Source organism: Oratosquilla oratoria, chromosome 31 (assembly GCF_046742065.1).
Source record: "Oratosquilla oratoria isolate Oo_2021 chromosome 31, ASM4674206v1, whole genome shotgun sequence".
In the NCBI taxonomy this organism is placed as follows: Eukaryota; Metazoa; Arthropoda; class Malacostraca; order Stomatopoda; family Squillidae; genus Oratosquilla; species Oratosquilla oratoria.
In genome coordinates, this window is record NC_134807.1 from 15529182 (window position 1) to 15555082 (window position 25901).

General features: G+C 35.6%; 1 protein-coding gene across 4 annotated transcripts in view; it reads right to left on the reverse strand.

Moving 5' to 3' along the window:
• LOC143041454 (UDP-glucose 4-epimerase-like) overlaps positions 1-25901 on the reverse strand; it is a 295689-nt gene that overhangs the window by 261816 nt on the left and 7972 nt on the right. The gene's annotated exons all lie outside the window — the stretch shown is intronic.

Consider the following 25901-nt stretch of genomic DNA (forward strand, 5'->3'; position numbering starts at 1 on the left):
AAAGCCTTCTGCAAGTCCAAGAAGCCGCAATCTGCCCAGCCATCTCTTTCTTGTATTATCTCAATTAATCTAGAGTAAAAGCATATTAAGTCTGTGGTACACTATCTTCCACTTCTAAAGCCAAATTGTTTACGGTTTAATATCTTATTCTCTTCCAAGTGTTTGATCCATTTGTTTCTGATAACCTTTTCGCATATTTTTGCTACTGTTCTTGTAAGGGATACCGGTCTGAAGTTTGTAGGATCTTCTTTGTTTCCTCCTTTATATATTGGTATTATGCATCTTTCCAATCTTACAGTACCTTTCCTTCTTTAAGTGAAAAGTCTATTATCTTGTATAATTTGTCCGTCAGTTCGTCTATACACTCAGTATCCAATTTGCAATTTCATCCGGTCCATACGATTCCCTAATATCTAGTTTTTTTTTATTTGGTCTCTTATTTCTTTCTGTATTACCTTTATTTCTTTCATTTAAGGGGGTCTTTCTCGTTGTTCATCTTCCCAAATTTGTGAGCTCTCAATTGTAAAAACAGACCTGAAATGTCTGATCATAACTTCTACAATTTCTGTGTCGTGTATATATTCTTTATCTCCACACAGTTTTACAATTTCGTGTTTGCCTTTTAATTTATCATTTACATATATGTAAAAGAGTTTAGGTTGATCCTTACATTTGTCAATGATATCTTTTTCATAGTTTCTTTCCTGCATATATTCACATATATATTCCTAAGTTTTATATATGTTTGCCATTTAGATGTTTTTTTTTTATATGTGTGTGTGTGCGCGCGCGTGCATGTGAATTCCATCCGGTGGATATCACATATGGTTGGTTACGTGTTGGGTACACTCGCAGACAAGATTCCGTCATCCTAGCAACGACAGCGAGACCAACCACTGACGTAGCTACTGGCCGTCTCGACGCCATTATCAGTTTGCTCGTAGGTCACCGCCCGGCTGTTCCTTGTCCAGCGTCACTGCCTTCTCCGAGTCTGAATGCATCTCATCACCCAATGTTCGGGTCTGGCGTATCGTAAAAGTCATTTGAATTTCCAAGAGATTAGTGGTGTTCTTAGAGTGGTAATGTCTTCAGCCCCAGATATATCATGTAATGACATGAAAAATACAATTTTCCCACTTCACATATTTCGGATCCCTTCCCAGTGCACTTTGTTGACGTCATGGTTTTTCTGTAGCATTTTGATGCTGTGGTTACCCATGCCATGTGTCATGTTCATTTTTTATGCAATATGCAAATGTAAGTCTGGTTATAACAAGCCTGGTTTGTGCAATGGTTCTAAAACCAAGGGAAGGACCCGAAGTTAGGGAGAGACCTATACGGAAAGAATTCTATTATCGCCAGACTGTCTGACTATTACTATATCAGCAATTAGATTTCTCTTGTTATAATGTTAATCTTTCGTTTGTAACTACCAAATTCTAACGATTTGATCCTATTATTCCTCGTGATAACTGTACATTCAGAAAACTACAAACCACGCTGAATATTTAATTCGGTTCACGAGTTTACTGATTAGCTTGCAGTCCAGTAGCTATTACTATATTCTGTTTTCTCTTAAATATTTCCCTTTAGTTAATATGTAGTCGACTTTATCTAATTCTCGTATATCATTATATTCCCATTTCCACCATTATTTTTCCTCATGTAAATGTATGAATTCCACCAAGCAGGTCGATTTCCCTTATTATAATATTAATCTTTCATTTTTAACCACCAAATTCTAACGAATTATACGTTTCATTTGATCCTATTCCTCCTCATGAAAAATGTACATTCAGAGAACTACAAACCACACTGAATATCTAATTCAGTTCACTGAGTTTACTGATTAGCTTGCAGTCCAGTAGCTATTACTTTATTCTGTTTTCTCTCAAATATTTTCCCCTTTAGTTAATATGTAGTCTATTTTACCTAATTCTCGTATATCATTATATTCCCATTTCCACCATAATTTTTTCTCATGTTGATGTATAAATTCCACCAACCATGCTCGTGCACCTTCAATGTGTAATCCTTTCCCCACCGGAGAAAGATGGATGTAAACCTTTCCCCACTATTTTTACTCTGGCTAATGACAGGCGATTTTTATTCATTTGTGCACACGTTCGTTAGTACTGGTGCTGAACCTCTCTTTATCTTGACCCGCTTTCTATGCTCTATAAATTTTCAAAATTAATAGTATGCACGTGACTAAAGGACAGACGCAGGTCTAACAATTATTACGTGAAGGTGGTTGGGAAAGTGAAGAAACTATATATACCAAGAGTCCCCCCCCCCCATAAGGTGAAGAGACAATAAAAAAAGGGAGTATGTCCAGAGTAATGCGCTGTAAAAATATATTGCGGAATCCATTTTCACTATGGTCGAGTAGAAGAGCAATCAATCCCTCGTAAAACATCAGTTTAAATTTTCGATTACATAGACAGGATGATGGCAACATCATCTGCCCTACATTGGAATATCAAGGGATCAAGGGAACAAATTGAGTAAGAAAATACATGTCAAATGTCAAAAATTACATTTTTCCATGCATGTGCACCAAATTTGGAATATTCCAAATTATATAGACCAAACAAAAACTACAAGCGAGTTGAAAACTAAATGCACTGGTGTAAATTGTAGCAGGTTCAAGTCCCACAATTCTCCCAGATTCCTAGCTGTGGCTGTTATCTACCTATTTGAATTAGGAAAGGTGCTAATGAAGAGGAACAAGCAAATACACGAAAGCTCTTAGAGAACAGAAGAAAAATTGCAGTTTTTTTAAGCGAGCTGTCAATCAGGTGAGGAAATGGTATCTTAAAAAACAGGAAGGCAGTATTGCAAAGGAAGCACTACAAGGAAATTTAGAATAACATATCCTAATGCTATTTACTATCAGCTAGGTTAGAGGTAAATGAGTACAAATAGTACAAATGAGCCTGATATTGCATGTCTAGTAGACTAAACTTAAAAAAAAAATAATATAAATTTGGGGAACAATAGATACACCTGGAGAAGAGACAGAACAGATTAATTGGGTGAAGAGGTAATGTTTGTGGTGAGAAGTGACAAAGGTGGAAGAAGCAAATCTGACTTAAGGCAAGGCTGAAGTAATTCGCCTAAAAATTAGTACTAAAAGGGACTATAAAAGAGACCACATGAGGGCATATGTCCAAAACAAGAGCTTGGAGTGAACCTGAATATCAAGAAATGTTATTGGATACAGCTCTTTTCATAAAGAAAAATAACAATATATAAAAAGTAACAATATATTCCTTATTGGAGATTTCAATTGCAGTGAGGTCAACTGAGAGGAATCAACACTAATAATGGAAAATTTCAAAGGCCATTCAAATATGTAACTCTATTAAAAAAAAATAATAATAATAATAATAATAATAATAGAGTGCAGGAAATGAACTTGAAAAAGAAGGTAAGTCTCAAGTTGGATACTATAACATGGAGGTATGTGAAATTCTTATAGAGTTGAAAAGATTTAGACTTGATTTCCTCATGTGAAGCTTGATTGCATGATCTAGTGCAAAAACTTGAGCAAGAAAACAAGCTTGGTTCAGAAAACAGAGATTGATAAATTGTGGAGGGAATATGAAACATTGACAAATGAGAGAAAAAAATTCACAACACCTTAGAGGTAAAAGAGGATAGGTCAACAACAAATGAGGATAGGAGAGATAGAGTAACCTTTAAAGAGATCATGGAGCAACAGGAGATGGCCTAGAAGGAATAGTCAAGGTAAAAAAGAGAGATAATCTCTTGTCAGAGATTTCATAGACAAGTCTAGATGCATTTTACTCTTTGGATGCCAAGAGGAATACAATACCTCATGGAAGTTACCCCAATAACAAGAAATGCAAATGATTATGGACATTATATCAACAACTCTAAGGAAAGATTTGGATGTAACAGACAAGATTGTGCAAGTATAAGAGAAATTGGGTAGATCCATTGAAAATAAAATTCAATTTTCAAACCATGGCAAAAGAAGTAATCAGCAAGTCTTGGAAGTTTGCACGAGAAGAAAAAATAAAAAACCTTTGTATTAGGAAAGACACTAACAAAGAACAAGCAAGACACAAAAGCTCTTAGAGTAAGCCAAAACCAAAAATGATACAAGGACTGAAGAAAAATGCAGTGTTTTTGGTGAATTGTCAATCAGAAGGTGAGGACATGGTTACTAAGAAAAAAAGGAAGACAGTATTGCAAAGAAAGCACTACATGGAAACTTAGAATAGCATATGCTAATGTTGATGGTTTACTATCACTCTTCTTCTTTTCACTTTCTACCCAGCCTAGTAACTCCTACCATACTTCTCAGACATTTCATCTCAAATTCACTTAAGAATTTCCTCTCCATCTCTCTTAAATTCCAAGTTTCTGCCCCGTACAAAGCCATCAGTATAATCATCCCTTCATACAATCTCCTCTTTGCATTCATTCTCAGATGCCTATTTCTCATGACACTTTTTAATCTCCCAAGGCACTTACTTGTTTCTCTCAATCTACAACTTACCTCTCTTAAATTCCAAGTCTCTCCCCCATACAAAGTCTTCAACACAATCACCCCTTCATACAATCTCCTCTTTGCATAAATTCCCAGATACCTATTTCTCATGACCATTTAAAGAGAGGAAAAGGAGGCGAATCAAGTAGAGAAAAAAAGGTAAAAGGTGCAGATGGAGAGATGATAATGGAAGAGAAGGCAGTAAGGGGAAGATGGGCAGAATATTTTAGGGAGTTGCTAAATGTGAAGGAGGATAGGGAGGGAAAGATAGCTGCAGTGGGAAATGCTAAGAAAATGACCGTGATAAGTGAGGAAAATGGAGGAGAAATAAGGAAGGATGAAGTGAAGGCAGTTGTTAAGATGATGAAAGCAGGTAAGGCACCTGGTCTGGATGGATGCCATGCAGAATGTCTAAAAAAAGGAGGTACAGTGATGGTGGACTGGCTGGTGAGGTTATTTAATGTTTGCTGGAGAGTGGGTAGAGTGCCAGAGGACTGGAGGAGTGCCTGTATAGTACCACTTTACAAGGGAAAAGGGGACAAGTGTGAATGTAGTAGTTTCAGAGGGATTAGCTTGTTAAGTGTAGTTGGGAAGGCTTATGGGAGGATCTTGATTGAGAGGATTAGGAGAGGAACAGAGGGAGTAATTGGTGAGGAACAGTGTGGATTTAGGATGGGTAGAGGTTGTGTAGATCAGATCTTTGTGGTAAGACAAATATGTGAGAAAGCTATAGGAAAGGGGAAGGATGTTTTTTGGGCTTTTATGGATCTGGAAAAGGCCTACGATAGGATAGACAGAAAGGCACTGTGGGAGGTTATGCAGATATACAGGATAGGAGGAAAGCTTCTAGGAGCTGTCAAGAGTTTTTACGAGAGTAGTAGAGCATGTGTCAGGATTAGAAATGGAGAGAGTGAATGGTTCAAGGTAAAGGTGGGACTTTGTCAAGGATGCGTAATGTCACCCTGGCTGTTCAACTTGTACATGGATGGGGTGGTGCAAAAGGTAAATGCAAGGGTGGTGGGTCAGGGATTGGAGATGGTTAAAGAAAATGGAGAAAAGTGGGAGGTGAGCCAGCTGTTGTTTGCTGACGACACTGCGCTTGTGGCAGAATCGGAGGAGGGACTGAGGAAGTTGGTGACAGAGTTTGGGAGAGTATGTGATAGAAGAAAGCTAAAGATAAATGTGGGTAAAAGTAAGGTGATGAGATGTACAAGGGGTGAAAGTGGCAGTAGACTGGAAGTGAGCATTAAGGGAGAGTGACTGGAGGAAGTGGATAGTTTTAGATACTTGGGTGCAAATGTGGCAGGAAAAGGTGGAGTGAAGGTGGAGGTAGAATGTAGATTGAGAGAAGCGAGTAAATGCATTGGTGGATTGAAGAGTGTAATGAGGAATAGACATTTGGGAATGGATGCTAAGAGAAGACTGTATGAAGGAGTGATTGTGCCAACAGCACTGTATGGGGCAGAAACATGGAACATAAGAGAGGAAGAGAGAAGGAGTTTGAATGTGTTTGAAATTAGGTGTTTGAGAAGTATGATGGGGGTTACTAGGCAAGATAGAGTGAGAAATGAGGAGGTGAGGAGAAGAACGGGGGTGGAAAGGGAGTTGGGAGATAGGGTTGATGAAAGAGTATTAGGATGGTTTGGACACAGGGAAAGAATGAGTGAAGAAAGACTAGTAAAAGAGGTATGGAAGGCAGATGTGGAGGGAGTGAACATGAGGGGACGTCCTAGGATGAGGTGGATGGATGGGGTGAAGGGGGCTTTGGGGAAGAGGGGAATGTCTGTTGAGGAAGGACGGGAGAGGACGGAAGACAGGGGTGAATGGAGAATGGTTGTATATGGATGATGTGATGCATGAGGTGGAATGGGCGGGGGGATGGGGGGTGAGGTAGTATGTGTGAGCAAAATTTGACGCAGCCCGAAGGGATTTCTCCCCATCTTCTCCTTTTCTGCATTGGGGGGACAGAGAGGGGGGGTTGCCGATTTGGTGAAGCGGCCTTGCTGTGGATGTGCTGTGTCTGGCGACACTGCTTCTGACCCAGGGCAGTGGACAAGGTGCAGGGATGACCCGTCATCCAGGAGGTACTAAGATAAGAGGGAGGGTGGAGGGGTGTGGAGTGTATTCAGGGATGGAATGGGTGGGAATGATTTTATGCCTTTTCCTTTTTGGCTACCTCCCTTGTAAGGGGGAAAAAGCCTTGGTATATGTATGTATGTATTTTCAATCCCGCAAGGCACTTAGTTGCTTCTCTCAAACTACAACTTACCTCTACATCCACTCCTCCCTTTCCTGTCACATACAACTCCAAATACCTAAATCTATCCACTTCCTCCAACCTCTCTCCTTTAAGACTTACTTCTAACTCTCTGTGAAGAAATAATTTTCCATATAGATGCATAAATACTTGGCATAGCTTAGGAAGTGATATAGCCCAAGCTAATTCATGAGTTCAAATCTAAATATCATAACTGGAAATCAAGGATATAGGTTAAGTTGGAACTGTACATGAGTTTGAGGCTAGGTATGATAAAAAATTAAAGGGGATATCACCCAACAAGCATTGCTCCTTTCCTGTATACTACAATTAGGTAAATACACACACAGAGAAGACATTTAATAAAGTACCTCACAGTCAACTTAGGTGGAAATTAGAGCATGTTGGAGGACTGAGTAGCAAACTACTAGAATGGATGAAAGACTTTTTGAAGGAAAGCTACATAATGACAGTAGTAAAGGATATGAGGTCAAGCTAGAGAGCAGTAATGAGTTGCACAAGGTTCAGTGCTTGCACCAATAATATTTCTTGTCTATCTTAATGACATCTTGAAAGGAACAACATGCTATACCAACATGTTTGCAGATGACACAAAAATCATGAGAAGAGTGAAAAATGAGGAGGACAGTAGACTATTGCAAATAAAATCTAGATACTATTTTTGCATGGAGCCAAGAATGGGAAATAAAGTTTAACACCAAAAACTGCAAAGTACTGACTATGGGCAATATCAGCAAAAGGCCATCCTTAAACTATTCCTTGGGAAGTGAACCCATTATAACAGCAAACAAGGAGAAAAATTTGGGAGTTTTGATAAAAAACAACCTATCACCTGACAGACATATCAGCAAGATTGTGGAAGAGACATATGGACTACTGCAGAATGATAAAGTGGTGTTCTACTATATGGATGAAGAGATGATAAGAAAACTAATCAAAAGCCTGATACATCCAAGACTGGAGTATGCATCAGTAGTATGGTCCCCACAGAGAGTGATGAATATACACAAGACTGAGATAATTCAAAGAGCAGCAATGAAACTGGTCCCTAGCCTGGCAGATAAACCATATAAGGAGACTAGAAATACTGGGTCTGCCAACTTTGAAATATTGAAGAAAAAGTGGTGATATGATTACAGTATTCAAGTCACTAAAGGGGATAGATTGCACTGATAGAAGAGATCTCCTAATTAAAGATGGAAGGGATTTAAGAGATCATGGAATAAATTAAGACCACATGTCGAAAGGATGTGAATACATTTTTCTATATAGATACATAAATATGTGGAATAGCTTAGGTGATCTAGCCCAAGTTCAAACAATACACAAGTTCAAATCTAAATATGATAACTGGAAATTAAGGATAGAGAATAAGTAGGAACTGTACATGAATTTGAGGCTAGATATGATAAAAAAAATTAGCACTGCTCCTTTTCTGTATACTGTACTACAATTAGGTAAATACACACACATGCAATGAGAGAAATAACTGTGACACAGAAAGAAATAGAGGACCAAATAATGAACCTTGATGTCAGAAAATCACATGGCCCAGACGGAATTGCAAACTGGATACTAAAATGATGTCTAGATGAACTAATGAACAAAATATATAAGATAATCTATTGCTCACTCAAAGAAGGAAAGGTACTGGAAGACTGGAAAAATGCCGATATTGTGTCAATATATAAAGGGAGAAACAAAGAAGCCCCAACAAACTGCAAACCAGTCTCCCTTACAAGTACAATAGCCAAAATTTGTGAGAAAGTTTTCAAAAGTAGATGGACTAAACATCTGGAGGATAACAATATACTAATTCTCTGAGAATATTCAGATTTAGATAGGGAAGGTCATGTGCTAGAAATTTGATTTGTTTCTACTCAAGGTTAATATATATAATGCAAGAAAGGGACGTATGGGTAGACTGTGCTTTCCTGGACTTACAAAAGGTGTTTGATGAAGTACCAAACAAAAAATTATTAAGAAAACTCAAAACAACAGGAAGTATACAAGGACAACTATTGAAATGGATAGAAGATTTCTTGCACAGGAGAAAAATGATAGTGGAGTCCCACAAGGGTCAGTACTGGCTCCGATGTTTACTACATATGTAAATGACATGGATAAAGCTGTAAAATGTTACATGAACCTCTTTGCAGATGATGCAAAACTACTAAAGAAAGTAAGTACAGAAAAAAATGTGAATCGATACAGAGAAATTTGAAAAAGGTCTGGGAATGGAGTCAGAAATGGGAAGTGAAATTCAACATTGAGAAATGTAGTACAGTATAATGGAATTTTGAAAAAGTAAAAAAATATCAGGAGAATATAAAAAACAATGCAAAGGAAGTGAAGAAAGTTGGTTCCAAAAAGAACCTAGGAGTAATCATTACCAAAGACATGTCCCCAGACAAACAGATAAACAAAATAGTCGGAGAAACCTACAATTTGTTAAGATCAATACAGGTGGCTTTTAATAACTTGGATGAGGTAATGATAAAGAAAATAGTAGTCACACTGATAAGACCAAGACTGGACTACACAGTGACACTATGGACACCCAGTACAAAAAAGAATATAAGGAAAAAAGAAAGAATCCAAAGAGCAATGACAAAGATGGCACTAACACTTTCAAAACTGACATATGAGCAAAGATTGTCTAAAATGGAACTACCAACCCTGGAACAAAGAAGAGAAAGAGGTGATCTGATAGCCATTTACATAATTATGAAAGGCATGGAAGTCTTTGATAGAGAAAACTTATTAAATTGGGATAGAGAAAAACAAGGGAGCATGAAAAGAAACTCAAAAAGGACAGTTATAGAAGAGATCTGAAAAAACAGCTTTCCACATAGAGTGGTGGATGTCTGGAACAAATTGGATGAAACAATAGTGTGTGGAAACACCATACATGAACTTAAGAACAAATTAGATGTTGTGAGATACAAAGATGGGTCACCACAAGCATAGCTCCCCTTCCCATATATACAACTAGGTAAATACACACACACAAACTCATTGAAACCCTGATACATCCAAGACTGGAATATACATCAGTAGTATGGTCCCTACACAGAGTGAAGGATATAAGCAATAGTGAGAGAATACAAACAGCAGCAATCAAACTGGTCCCAAGCCTGGCAGATAAACCATATGAAGAAAGACTAAAAGTACTGGGTCTACTAGCTTTGAAAGATAAAAGATAAAGAGGTGACATGATTACGATGTTCTGATCACTAAAGGGGATACATTGCACTGACACAACAGATCTCCTGATTAATGATGGGAGGGCTTTAAGAGGTCAATGAAGTAAATTACAAGACCACATGTCAAAAAGATATGAAGAAATACATTTTTCCATACATATGTATAAAAATGTGGAATAGCTTAGGAGATATAGTCATAGCTCAAACAATACACGAATTCAAATCTAAATATGATAATTGGAAATCAAAGATATAGATCAAGTTGGGACCATACATTAATTGGAGTCGAGGTATGTTAGAAAATTAGAGAATAGGAGATGGGACCCAACAAGCGTTGCTCCTTTCCCTTATAATACAATTAGGTAAATACACACACATAAAGAAGGCATTTGATTAAGTACTTCAGTCAGGTTATGCAGAAACTGGGGTACATAGGAGGTCTGAGTGGCAAACTACTAGAATGGATAAAAGACTTGAAGGAAAGATACAGGAAGACAATAGTAAAGGATAAGGGTCAAGAGGGGAACCCATTTCAGAAGCAAAAGAGGAAAAAGATTTGGGATTTGATAAAAGCCAACCTGTCACCTGACAGACATAGCAGGATTGTGGGAGAGATATATGGAATACTGCAGAAGATTAAAGTGGCATTCCATTATATGGATAAAGAGACAATGAAAAAACTCATTGAATCCCTGATACTTCCAAGACTGGAATATGCTTCAGTAGTATGGTCCCCACACAGAGTGAAGCATATAAGCAAGATTGAGAGAATACAAAGGGCAGCAACCAAATTGGTCACCAGCCTGGCAGATAAACCATACAAAGGAAAGACTGAAAGTACCAGGTCTGCCAACTTTGAATGAGTGAACAGAAAGAGGTGATATGAGTAGGGGTGTGCTGATTAATCAGCATCGGCATCGGCAAGAATTGGCACTTTTTTGGTGAATCGGCATTGACAAGAATCGGCATTTTTTAGAATGGGATTTCGAATTGGCAATATTTTGCCGATACTGATGATTTTAAAATAACAGCACAAGTCGGAGTAAAAGTTAGATCAATTTATGTTATTTTTTAATTTTATTTTTGTATTTCTTATATAAAATTAAACTAAAAATAATATATATATATTTTTTTTAAATAGCAAAGTTTCTACAACAGAAATTAAGTGAGAGTAATATGGGAGTAAATTGTCCAGGTGTCTGTGGACTCACTCAATTTTACCCGCTTATAAGTGCAAAAAATGGGCGGACAGAATTATTCCCACTTACTCTGCAGTAATTTATAACCAAACAAATTGTTTATAAATATTTTTTTAATGTATTTTGATGAGTAAATATATAACAATAAATCTTTATGTATTTTGGCTTAATAGTTTTCTGTTATTCAAAAATAAAAATTTTGTAAGTAGACTTTTGAAGCTTAAAAAGCTATGCCAACATGTTTGGAGATGACACAAAAATCATGAGACGAGTGAAAAATCAGGAGGATGGTATACTATTCTAGCATGGAGCTAAGAATGGGAAATGAAGTTCAATACAAAAAAATGCAAAGTACTGGAAATGGGCAATAGTAGCAAAAGACCATCCTTAAACTATTCCTTGGGAAGCAAAAACATTACAAAAGCAAAAGAAAAAGATTTGGGAGTCTTTACAAAAGACAACCTTCCATCTGACAGACATATCAACAGGATTGTGGGAGAGACATATAGAATTCTGCAGAAGATTAAAGAAGTGTTCCATTATATGGATGAAGTGATGACTAAAAAACTCATCAAAACCCTGATACATCTAAGATTGGAACATGTGTCAGTGGTATGTTCATCACAGAGAGTGAAGTATATAGGCAAGATTGAGAGAATAAAAAAGGGCAGTAACCAAACTGATCTCCAGCCTGGCAGATAAACCATATGAGTCTGCCAATTTTGATAGATCAAAGAAAAAGAGGTGACATGATTACAGTGTTCAGGTCAATAAAGGGGATCAATTGCATTGATAAAAGTGATCTAATTAAAGAGGGGAGGGCTTTAAGAGGTCAGGAAAGTAAATTGAGACCACATGTTGAAAGGATGTGAAGAAATATATTTACCATATATATATGTATAAATATATGGAATAGGTAAGGTGATATAGCCAAGCTGGAACAATACACAAGTTCAAATCTAGATATGATAATTGGAAATCAAAGATATACATTATATTAGAACTATACATGAATTTGAGTCCACGTATGTTTGAAAATTAGAGAATAAGACACAGGACTCAAGAAACATTGGTCCTTTCCTGTATACTACAATTAGGTAAATACAGTTAGGTAAATACAAACACACACAGCATGGCAGATAAACCTTATGGAGAGACAAAAAGCACTGGGTCTACCAACGTTGAAAGATCGAAGAGAAAATGGTGATATGATTACAGTATTCAGGTTATGCACATAGGAGATATATTGCACTGACAGAAGAGATCTCTTGATTATGGATGGGAGAGCTTTATGAGCTCATGGAAACAAATTACGGATGCCACATAATATACTAGGGGATGTGAAGAAATACATTTTTCCATATAGATGCATAAATATTTAGAATAGCTTAGAAGGTCCTAAGCTTGAACATCAATTGAAATCTAAATATACCTTGAAATTAAGGATATAAATCAAGTTGGAACTGTACATGAATTTCAGGCTAGGTTATAATAAATTGGAGAGTAGATGACACCCAATTAGAGTTGCTCCTTTCCTGTATACTACATTTGAATACATGAAATCTAAATATGATAACTGGAAATCAAGCATATATATTAAATTGGAACTATACATGAATTTGAAGCTAGGTATAATAAATTGGAGAGTAGGAAATGGGACAATGAGATTGATCCTTTCCTGTATATTATAATTAGTTAAATACAATTCAGTAAATACACACATAAGAGCTTGGAATGAAGCTGAACATCAAGAAATGTTATTAGATTCAGCTCTTTTCCTGAAAAAAAAAGTAACAATCATTATCAGAGATTTTAACTGCAGTGAGGTCAACTGGGAGGAATGAAAAGCAAGTGACAAGGCATATTCCTGGGGAAATAACATATTAAGTATAGTAATAGAGAATACAATGATCCAATGGATAAATGAAGTGATTCAGGTAAGAGGGGATGACATTCCCAAGATTAGATCTGTTACTAATTAAACATATGCCATAGACTAGTGGTAGGAAGAAGAAACAGGAATGATTCAACAAAAAGTTTGAGATTGCAAAAAAGGCCTGGAATGTTGCTTGGGGAAAATGGAGTAGGAAAAGCAATAATACAAAAAAATATATTACAATCAAGCTAGAAATGACTATACAAAAATTCACATGGAAGAAGGAAGCAATTTTAAATGAGATGTAGTAGATAAATGCAAAGATGATCTGAAACCATTTTACAGGTTTATAAATGGTAAACTAAGACAGAATTAATCCCCAAGTTAAGTGCAAGCAGAAATCATGAACAAGTTTTCAAATGGGTTTCACAAAAATGAGCAACTTCAGGAGGAATGTTAGGGGAGTAAATAACCAGGTTTAGAAGATATGTATGTAGAATTGAGGAAGATGCTGGATGTGACAAAAGCTTCAGATCCTGATGAGATTTCAAACAGGATACTTGAAGAATTTAGGGAACTCCTAGCAGACATGATTCACAGTCTTATTACCTATACATTGAAAGGAGGAATTGTGTAGCTTTGTTGGAAAAGGGCAAAATGATTTATCTGCAGTGTTAAATCAATCTAATGAATGAAAATGCAAGAAAATAAAAACAATGATTTTGAGGCAAATGTCAACACAAATGCAGAGCCCTCTGGAGGTGCTACACTGAAATTAAATGTAAACAGAGGCCTTGAGACACCAAGGATGTTTCGACTGTATAACGAAGACACTTTTTCTGGTTTTGGTAAGTACGAAAGAAGAAATTTGAGTCGAATCTTAGACATGGAAAGGGAGATGAGTATTAATAGTAAATTGTGGGAGAAAGAATTCATAGAACTAAGGAAAGAGATTGTAAATCTAACAAAAGAGGTTCTTGAAGCTAACACTGAGATATGTGAACTAAAGAAAATAAATTCCGAACTAAATAATGAGCTAAAGGGATTAGAAAAAAATCTTATGGAGGTTAAATGTGAAAATGAAAAGATGAAAATCAATGATACTACCAATAGTGAGAATGGAAAAAAAAATGTCTGAAAGAATTGAAGAGAACTTAGGTGAGGAAAATTTGCATAAGATTAAGAAATGGAATAAAAACAGAGAAAACAAAGAAATTGCTTTTAAAGAAATAGTACAACAAATGCAAGAAAATGCAAAGGACACAATTATTCAAGTAATCAAAGAAAAAGCAAATTGGGTTAAAGACACAATGGATAGATAAAAGTGTATTGTGGTATATGGATTAAAGGAAAAACACGGTCTGGTGAGGTACATGAGAGAGAAAGCAGAAAAATAGCAATAATAATTCTAAATGAAACACAATATGGTAACCAGGAAGTAGAGAAAGATATAGATGTGTATAGAATGGAACAATATTCTAAAGAAAGAAATCAACCTCTATAGATAAAACTAAGATCATAAATGGTAGTAGAAGATATGCTAGCAAAAGCAGGCAAGTTAGCAAAGGGTTAACAGTACAACAATATATGGATAAAAAAGAAATGAATGTTGAGGAAATAGAAAGAGAGAAGACATTAAGAGGTGAAGTTAAGAAAAAGAAAGAAAAAAAACCGCGAAGAGAACGGAGGCCGAAAGCAAGGAGTTCTACTGGAGGGTCATAGACATGAAGTTGAGAAAATGGTACATCAAGGTAAGTGAAACAAAAGAAACAGAAAACAGGATGGAGAAAGAAAAAATAATAAAAGTGGCCTATACTAAAATAAATTAATCTCAGGATTGAGTGAACTAAATGATTACCTGTCAGATGAAAAACTAGACACAATGGGAATTGTGGAGACGAAATTAAGGGGTCCACTACCAACTAATAGTGTGGGACATGTTTTATATAATCATTAGATCAAAAATAGAATTGAGAAACAGGGCGGAGGAATTATGTTCTTCAACAAGAAAAACTTAAATGTGACGAAGGTTACTGAGCGACATGAAAAGTAGAAAGTTTGTGGTGATCTATGTGCCCCCAAAAATGGGCTCTTGGAAAGAGGGCGAGCATTCAAAAATGTTAGATGATACAAGGCATTCATTAAATGAGATACTGAAGGATGGAGGTAACCTGGTACTTATGGGAGATTTTAACTGCAAAGAAATCTGTTGGGAAGAGATGACAGTGAAAGACGGAGAGTGGAGAAATGTATTATGTGACATGACCATAGAACATACAGTGACACAATGGACAAATGAAAATACCAGATATAGAAGTAATGAAGAACCATTGAGACTAGATTTAATATTTACAACAGAACCTGAAATTGTGGATAAAATTTAATACAATACACCATTTGAAGAGTGACCATGCTAATAGAGAACTAAAGGAATAAATATGTATGGAGAGAAATGAAAAATACAGAAAAGGAAGATTGATGTACAACAAAACGGACTTTGGGAAACTTAAGAAATTCTTTCAAAATGTATATTGGGAAAAAATCTACATTGAAGAGACAAAAATGAATGAGAAATAGACGACCTTGATAGAAATCTATAATGAAGGAGTGAATATGTACCAAGACAGAAACAGGAAAAGATGTGCATTTGATGCTGGTTCAACAGAGGACACAATGAGGTGAAAAATAGAAGAGATAAAGCTTGGAAAAGATGGAGAAAAATAAAAAACCTGGAAAATGGCAAACATATATCAACCATAGAAATGAATATGTAAAAGTGCACAGAGAGGAAAAAAGAAACTACGAAAAAGACATCATAGAAAAATGTAAAGATCAACCCAAACTATTCTATAGATATGTGAATGGTAAACTTAAAAATAAACATGAAATGGTGAAACTATCCCAAGGAAATACAGAATACACAGAAGATCTAGAAATGGCCGAAGTCATGAACAATCACTTCAGGTTTGTTTTCACTAGGGAAAAAGTGCAGCATTGGGACGAAGGAAGTGAAGTGTGATCTCCCCCTATGAAGAAAATAATAACACAAAAAAATAATAATAATAATAATAATAATAATAATAATGGATCAATTAATAAACCTTGACATTAGAAATCGCACAGCCCAGACGGAATTGCAAACTGGATACTAAAAGAATGCAAAGAAGAACTAATGGAAAAAGTATACAACATAAGTTACTCACTCAAAGAAGGAAAAAGACTGGGAAAATGCCAACACTGTACCAATCTATAAAGGAGGAAACAAAGAACCAACTAATTACAGACCAGTCTCCTTCACATGCACTGTAACCAAAATCTGTGAAAAAATTATCAATAATAGATGGGTAAAACACCTGGAAGAAAGCAAAACAACAAACTCAAGACAATTTGGATTCAGACAAGGAAGATCATGTGCTACAAATTTAATGTTTCTATTAGATATAATACAAGAAAGGGATGGATTAGCTCATTGTGCTTTCCTAGACTTACAAATAGCCTTCAACAAAGTACCACACCTGATTTTTTTACTCCCCTCACTTTCCTCCAAAAAAATTGCTCTCTTTTGTGAAGACCAACTGAAAACTCATTCATTATTTCTACCTGAGCTGAGGCTTCTTCAAAGAGCTCACCACCCACTATTTACTTAGTGAATACTTCCACATCTCAATTTGCCATTCATAAACCTATAAAACAGTTTCAGTTCATCTTTGTATTTATGTATTTATCTAATTGTAGTATACAGGAAAGGAGCAATGCTTGTTGGATCCAGTTTCCTATTCTCTAATTTTCTAACATACCTAGACCCAAATTCATGTACAGTTCCAACTTAAATCTTTATCATATTTAGATTTGAATTCATGTATTGTTTGAGCTTGGGCTATATCACCTTCTAAACTATTGTACATATTTATATATCTATATGAAAATTGTATTTCTTCACATCCTTTTGACATATGGTCTTCTTAATTTACTTCCATGACCTCTTAAAATCCTCCCATCATTAATCAGGATATTCTTCTATCAATGCAATCTATCCCCTTTTGTGATCTGAATACTGTAATATTGTCACCTCTTTCTCTTTGATCTTTCAAAGTTGGTAGACCCAGTGTGTGTGTTTATTTACCTAGTTATATCTTATGGGAAGGGGAGCTAAATTCGTGGTGTACCGTCTCTGTATCTCTCCATATCTAATTTGCTCTTAAATTCTTGCATTGTTTTTGCACACACTATTGTTTTGTCTAGTATGTTCCATATATCCACCACTCTGTGGGGAAACCTGTTCTTTTTCAGGTCTCTTTTATAACTATTCTTTTTGAGTTTTCTTCCATGTCCTCTTGTGTTTTTCTTATCCCAATTTAGTAAGTTGTCTCTATCAAGGACTTCTACACCTCTCATAATTCTGTAGATGGTCTACAAGTCACCTCTTTCTCTTCTTTGTTTCACAGTTGGTAATTCTAGTTTTGACAATCTTTCTTCATATGACATTTTTTAGTGTTGGGGCCATCTCCATAGTTGCTCTCTGGATTCTCTCAATTTTCTTTATATTCTTTTTATTACTAGGTGACTATAGTGTCGCTGCATACTCCAATTTGGGCCTTATCAGTGTGACTAATATTTTCTTTACCATTTCTTCATCCAAGTAAAAGCCACTTTTATTGATCTTAGCAAGTTATAGGTTTTGCTGACAATTTTGTTTATATGTTTGTCAGGGGACATATCTTTTGTGATGATCACTCCCAGGTCTTTTTCAGATCCCACTTTCATTACTTCTTTTTCACCAATTTTATATTGTCCTGATATCCTTTTTTTACTTTTTCCAAATTCCATTATGCTACATTTCTTTATGTTGAAGTCCACTTCCCACTTCTGACTCCATTCCCAGACCCTGTTCAGATCTCTCTGTAGTGAGTCACAGTCTGTTTCAGTACTCACTTTCTTTAACAATTTTGCATCATCTGCAAAGAAGTTCATGTAACATTCCACACCCTCATCCATGTCATTCACATAGATAGCAAACATTATTGGAGCCAATACTGATCCTTGTGGAACTCCACTAATTACCTCCTCCCAAGTAGAACTCTTATCTCTGAGCACTACTCTCATTTTTCTTCCATGTAAAAAGACCTCCATCCACTTCAGTAGTTTTCCTTTTATCACTCCTATGGTTTCCATTTTCTTAATAGTTTTTTGTGAGGGGCTTTATCAAAAGCTTTTTGTAGATCTAGGAATGCACAATCAGCCAATCTGTCCCTTTTTTGTATTGTCTAGAGTCTTGAGTAAACACAGATCAAATTTGTGGTACATTATCTTCCCTGTCTTAATCCAAATTGCCTTGGATTTAGGATCTTGTTCTCCAGATATTTCATCCATCTACTTTTTATAACTTTTTCACAAAGTTTAGCTACTGTGGTTGTGAGGGAAACTGGTCTGTAATTTCTTGGGTCTTCCTTATTTCCTCCTTTATGAATTGGTACAATATCAGCATTTTTCCAGTCCTCTGGTATTTATCCTTCTTTGAATGAGGAATTTATCATGTTATATATTTTGTCTGTTAGTTCTTCTTTACATTCTTTTAAAATCCAATTTGCTATTCCATCTGGACCATGTGATTTCCTGACATCAAGGTTCATTATTTGATCCATTATTTCTTTCTGTGTTACTCTTATTTCCCTCATAGGGGGTGATTTAATTTCTCTCCCTTCATACCAATGTTGCATTTTTTCTCCAGTGCAAACAGACTTGAAGTGCTTGCTCATGACTTCCGCCATTTCTGTATCTTTTGTGTATTCCATATTCCCTTGGCATAGTTTCCTGTTTGTCTTTTTAGTTTACCATTTACATATCTATAGAATATTTTTGGGTGATCATTCCATTTTTCTGTTATGTCTTTTTCATATTTTTTTTTCTTCTGCATATTTTTACATATTTGTTCCTTTGATTAATATATATTTGCCACTTTCTGGGTTTTATGTCTTTTCTCCATCTTTTCCAAGCTTTATCTCTTCTGTCTTTCGCCTCATTGCACCTTTTATCAAACCTTTTCCTGTTTTTTTAGAACATGTATCCACTCCTTTGTAGATTTTCATAAGAATCATCCATTTTCCTTCCACTTGTGTTTCTTGTAGAATTTTTCCTAGTTCACCTTAAGAACAAATTTCCTAAGTTTCTAAAAGGCCATTTTACTATATCATCAGTCTTCCCTTTCTGTGTTTCTCATTTCTCTTTATATATATATTTCCTCCTTTAGCTCTAACTCAAGTAGTATGTGGTCATTCTTCGCAATTGATGTCTTGTATTTAATTTTGTCTATTTCAGGTTCTGACATAAATAATAAATCTAGTCTCGATGGTTCTAAATATAATTTTTTCTTTTACCCATTGTGTCATTGTATGTTCTACAGTCAAATCGAGTAATATATTTCCCCATTGATCATCTTCACTTTTCACTGTCATCTCTTTGCAATTGGTGTCTTGTATTCAATTTTGTCTACTATTTCAGGTTGACGTAAATTATCAATTTAATCTCGATGGTTCTTCATTATTTCTAAATATAGTGCTTTCTTTTACCCACTGTGTCACTGTATGTTCTATAGTCATATCAAGTAATGCATTTCCCCATTGATCACCTCCACCTTTCACTGTCATCTCTTCCCAACATAATTCTTTGCAATTTAAGTCTCCCACAAGTATCGCTTTATTTCCATCCTTCAGCATCTCATTTAATGAAGATTTCATATCCTCTAACATTTTGGAATAATCTCCATCTCTCCATGGCTTTGTTTTTAAGGGCATGTAAACCACTACAAACTTTCTGCTTTTCACGTCCCTATCCTCAACTCTTATTGAGATCATCTCTACCCTGTTTTCTCCATATGTACTTTCGTCACATTTAAGTTTTTCTTAACCAGTAACATGACTTCACCTTATTTCTCCTCCCTATTTCTAAGCCAGTGATTATATAATCCATGACTACATTATTTGGTACTAGTGGACCCTTTCATTTTGTCTCCACAATACCCATTACATCTGGTTTCTCTTCCAACAGATAATCATTTAATTGGTTCAATCCTGAAATTAATCCATCTATGCTGGTATAAGCCAATTTTAATTTTCTGTTCCTTCTATCTCATTCTCTGAACCTTTCATTTTTTTCTCTTGAATATACCATTTTTTCAGTCTCATATCTAACACGCTCCAATAGAACTGTGCTGTCTCAGTCTCTGTTCTTTTCTTGTTTTTCTTTAGCTTTTTTTTTCATGTCTTTTTTTTTCTCTTTCCTAATCATTCATGTCTTTTTTTAGCCATATATTTTTATAGTGTTCATTACTTGCTAATTTTCTTGTTCTTGCTAAGATTTCTTCTGCTGTCATTTGTGACCTTAATTTAATCTTTAGTGGTCGACTTTTTCCTTTTCCTTCTGCATATTTACCAATTCTGTGCACTTCCTCTATTTCCTTTTCTAATTCTTGTTCTTTATCTTGTACTACTTTAAAAACAATTCTTGTCAATTCTTTGTCCTCTTTATCTATCAGGAACCAATTTGGGTTATGTTTTTCCTTTAAACCATATATTACTACACACTTTTTTGTCTATTGTGTATTTAAGTTTTCTTTTTCCTTAATTACCTTAATGACAGCATCTTCAGCTTTCTACTGCATTTGCTGATGAACTATTTCTATAAAAATTATCTTTTTTTTTTTCTTTGTCTTTTTCCAATCATTTCTGAGCTGTTGCAAATCGTCTTCTCGTGCTTTTTCCTACTTCTACAGCCATTGCTATCCATTCATCCACCTCTTTCCTTATGGGCTCATTATTTTTTAACCTCTCATTTTCACTTTTTAACTCAACCTGTTCCTTTTTTAGTACACTTGACTTCTTTTATTTCTGTTTTACTTATTTTAAGTCATTCACTTCCTTGTTTAGGTCTTTGTTCATCTTCCATAGATAGTCAGTTTCCCACCTCCATGAATCCTTCATATTTCTCATGTTCCTCTCTATGTCTATAAATCTACTAAAGAGCATTCTTTTGTACCCATTAAATCTAGAGAAATGACCCTCATTACCATTATCAAGTAGAAACCATTTCATACCTCTTGGTGATCTAAAACCTATGTTTGTATTCTGCTTTACCCTTGCATTGGTAGATGGCTCTGGGTACATGTTTTTGCTGTAATGTGATGGACAGCCATCTTGTGGTTTCTTTGGCCTGTCATCATTTTCTTCCATTTCACTTCAATTACACTATTTACATTGTAAATTAATCATTCTGGGTATCCACAAGCACTCCCTTTCTCATATATCACACCCTAGGTATTCTATAATTGTATCACAAGATGTTTAATTTTTTTAAAGTATTTCAAGAGCGCCAATATATGCATGTTGTCACTATGACAAATGATGTGTATTTACCTAGTTGTATTATACAGGAAGGGGAGCTATGCTCGTAGTGACTCATCTTTGTATCTCAGAACATCTAGTTTGTTCATAAATCCTTGTATGGTGTTTACACACACTATTGTTTTGTCCAATTTGTTCCGGACATCCACCACCCTGTGTAGAAAACTGTGCAAGTGTTTTTACCTAATTGTATGTATTTAATTGTAGTATACAGGAAAAGGAGCAATGCTCATTGGGTCCTGTCTCCTATTCTCTAATTATTTATCCTATCTCACCTCAAATTCATGTACAGTTCCAACTTAATCTATATCCTTGATTTCCAATGTGCATTTACCTAATTGTAATATACACAAAAGGAGCAACACTTATTGAGTCCCATCTCCTATCTTTTAATTTTCTGACATACCTAGACTGAAATTCATGTACAGTTCAAACTTAATCTATATCCTTGATTTCCAATTATCACATTTAGATTTGAACTCGTGTATTGTTTGAGATTGGGGTATATCACCTAAACTACTCTACATATGGAAAACAATATTTCTTCATACATGGTCTTTCTTAATTTACTCCCATATTCAATCATGAGATCTATTCTCTCAATGCAATGTATCCCCTTTAATGGCCTGAGTACTATAAGCATATCATCTCTTTCTCTCAAAGTTGGCAGACCCAGTACCTTTAGTCTTTCCTCGTATGTTTTATCAATCAGGCTGGGGACCAGTTTGGTTACTGCCCTTTGTATTCTCTCAATCTTGGTTATGTCCTTGATTCTGTGTGGGGACCATACTATTGACACATATGGACATATCAGGCTTTTGCCGAGTTTTTTCATTATCCCTTCATCTGTACAGTGGAACACCACTTTAATCTTATACAGTACTCCATGTCTCTCCCATGTGTGTGTTTACCTAATTGTAATATACACCTAGTTCTCTTAATCCAATACTTACCAACCTCCACTTGTGCAGATCTTTGGGCCCAGGACATAAACTTACTTCAGGAATTGGCCTAGGACATAAAACATCACCAATTCTCAAAGTGGGCTTATGTCTTGGCCCCAAACCTCCACATAAGTGGCAGTTGGTGAATGTTGGATTAAAAGATCAAGGTGTACAGGAAATGAGCAATGTTCATGGGGTTCTATTTGATACTTTCCAATTTATCATACCTAGCTTCAAATTCATGCTCTGTTCTAACTTGGTCTATATCTTTGATTTTCAATCATCACAATCAAATTTAAATTGATGTATTCTTGCTAGAGCTTGGACCTATTAGCACAAGGGGAATGTAACCTCGTAGAGGTGCAACCACTTGCGCAACTAGGAGCCTGCCTAGGGTCTATCCTTGAGATCCTGCAATCCTTTAGGAGTGCCATAGAGTTCTGGAAGTTACTAATTAGTGTACGGTAACTGAAAATCTGGGAAAGGCCTAGCAAGCCACCAGATCTTTGAAGTATATGCTCAAAACATGCAAAATGATCTTCAGATTTGGATGGACAAAACAGTTAATGACCAGGAATACTAAGGATATGGTACTGAAAATCAAAACAATAAACTTTGCTACACTATGTGAGGAGGAAGAGGAAGTCATAACACTCATAAAGGAGAGGAAACTGCATGTCTTGGGATTATGTGAAACGACAAGAGAAGGAAAGGGAACAGTAAAAATACATGCCAACTATCATCTAGTATGGAGCAGTTTGATACAGGTCAAGGTATATGGTGTGGCTATGATACTAACAGAAGCTATAACAGAAGGAATAACAAATAGAATATGTAAATGAAAGGTTTCTAAATGTATCTTCGCAAATTATGAATCTAAAAATGATAATTATACAAGTCTATGCACAACAAGTCAGAACAACAGAGAAAAAAGATGAATTTTTTCAAGTGCTGCAGGAGACAACAGAACAGAGGGGAAATGCAGAAAATATTATAGTAATTGGAGACTTGAACGGACATGTTGAAGAGAGAGAAAATTTTATTGGAGCATTTGGTCTTGGTCCAAAAAACAGAGGAGAAAGAATTATAGATTATTGTACAATGAACAACTTATCCATTATGAACACATTTTATTTGCATAGAGAAACATATAAATGGAGTTGGTATAGATGGAATGAAAACTTTCAGAATTATTGTGATAAAACATTAATAGACTTTGTATTGACCAATAATAAAAAAAATTATTCAAAGATGTAAAAGCCATTCTTTCCATATCACTGGACTGATCATAGACTAAAATGTGTGTAGATAAACAGAAACCTGTACAAAGAAGATGTATGTGTTAAAAAACCTAAAAAGAGAAGTGAATTTAAGTGGCAAACAAGTGAAGAACTTGTTTAAATGAAGAAGTTCATGACATAAATCAGGAATGGAATTTGTTTAAAAATAACATGAAGAAAGTAGCAAAGGAGGTAGCGGAAGTAGAATACATGGGAAAAAATAAAAAGAAGAGAACACCCTGATGAACAGAAGAGGTAAAATATGCAGTGAAATAAAAAATGAAGACTTTTCGAAAGTGGATGAAAACAAAAATAGTTCAAAATAGGGAAGAATATATAAAAGCTAGAAATGAGTGTGAAGAAATAAAAAGAAGGGCAAAAAGTGAAGCATGGGAAAGGATTAGAGAAGACTTGTGACAGGACCCGGAGGGCACAAGAAAGTTACAGTATTATACAGTATGGCAAAGAACTATAGAAAAGGTAAAAATGAGGCCATAGGCACAGTTAAAGAAAAAACAGGTGAAAATATACTAACAGACTCAAATGATATAAAAAAAATAGATAGCGACATTATTTCCATGAATTACTAAATGCAGATGAGGAGGGACATGTTGTTAATGGGGAGGATATGCATTTTGTTACTGGTGAGAAAGATGAAATTACAAAAGTGGAAGTGGAATATGCAATAAGATGAAAAATGGCAAAGCCCCTGGAGAAGACAAAATACCAGTTGAATTTTTGCAAGCGACAGAAAAAGTGGGAGTTGGATGGATGAGGTGGTCAACACAGCATGGAGACAGGGTAAAATACTTGATGACTGGAGTAAGGCAATAGTTTGTCCCATCTATAAAAATGGAGACAAGGCAATGTGCTCTAACCACTGTTGTCGCACATGGGAAAAATTTAGGAAATAATTTTAGAAAGAAGCTTAAATATTGTAGAGGACAAACTGGTAGAGTGGCAATATGGATTCAGGCCTGGTAGAAGCACAATAGATATGATTTTAACAGTAAAGATTACTTTAGAAAGGAGCTGGGAATGGGATTTGGAGAAAAATGCAGTGTTTATTGATATGGAAAAATCATTCAATCATGTACCTAGAAGGAAGTTATGGGATGCACTTCACCATAGTGAATATGGAATCTTCACTAACTTAATCAGAGCAATAAAAAGTATAGATGATAAATGTGAGAGTATGGGTTAAGCTTAGAGATCAAGATACAGATTGGTTTGCAGTCAAGACAGGAGTATGACAAGGAGGGGTTATATCACCACTGTTATTCATAACATTTCCAGATAGATGTATGAAAGACATTAATGAAAACAATCACAACATACTTTTGCTTACTCAGATGATATTGCAATAAAATGCAATAGATAGATGGGTTAATGATGACTGAAAAGGGGATGAAAATCAATGTTATTAAACAAAAGTAATGAACATCAGTAGAGAAAATAAACAACTAAAGATAAATATTGGAAATGAAAGGCTGAGGCAGGTCACGAATTCTAAGTATTTGGAAGTCATGATGGATGAGGAAAACAGACAAGAATTTGAAACTATTAACAGAATCAACAAATTCAACCAAAACCTTGGTGCACTATACCCACTAATTAAGGACAAAACTAAGCCAATTAAATGAAAAATCATAATGTATAATATAATACCAATTTTAATGTATGGATCAGAAGCATGGTCACTTACAACTAAAATGAAGTCAATAATAGGAGCAGCAGAGATGAAAGTGCTTAGAAGTACAAAAGGGGTGAAGAAAACGGATAGAATCAGAAATACGCAAATAAGGGAGGAACTTGGAATAACAGATATTATTGAAATCACAGAAACATACAGACTTTGATGGTACAAACATGTGATTAGAATGGACCAAGAGAGACTGCCAAGACAAGCACTAACATGGAAGCCTAACACAAGCAGACCAATTGGTAGACCCAGAAAGATTGGTGTGGGGAAGCATTAGAAAGAAAGGGTGAAGATCTGCAAATGGTGGAAGAAGAGGAAAGATATCAAAATTGAGAGGAATAGAGAAAAGTTATTGGGGCGAGGCCCACTAACTAACAGGGATTACCCTACCAGGTGTTGGGTGAGAAAGGTGAGGAAGTAATGTTTCAGATTGAGCTATATCACCTAGGCTATTCTAGAGCTGGGCACCAGTCTGTTAATTTTATACATAAACTTTCC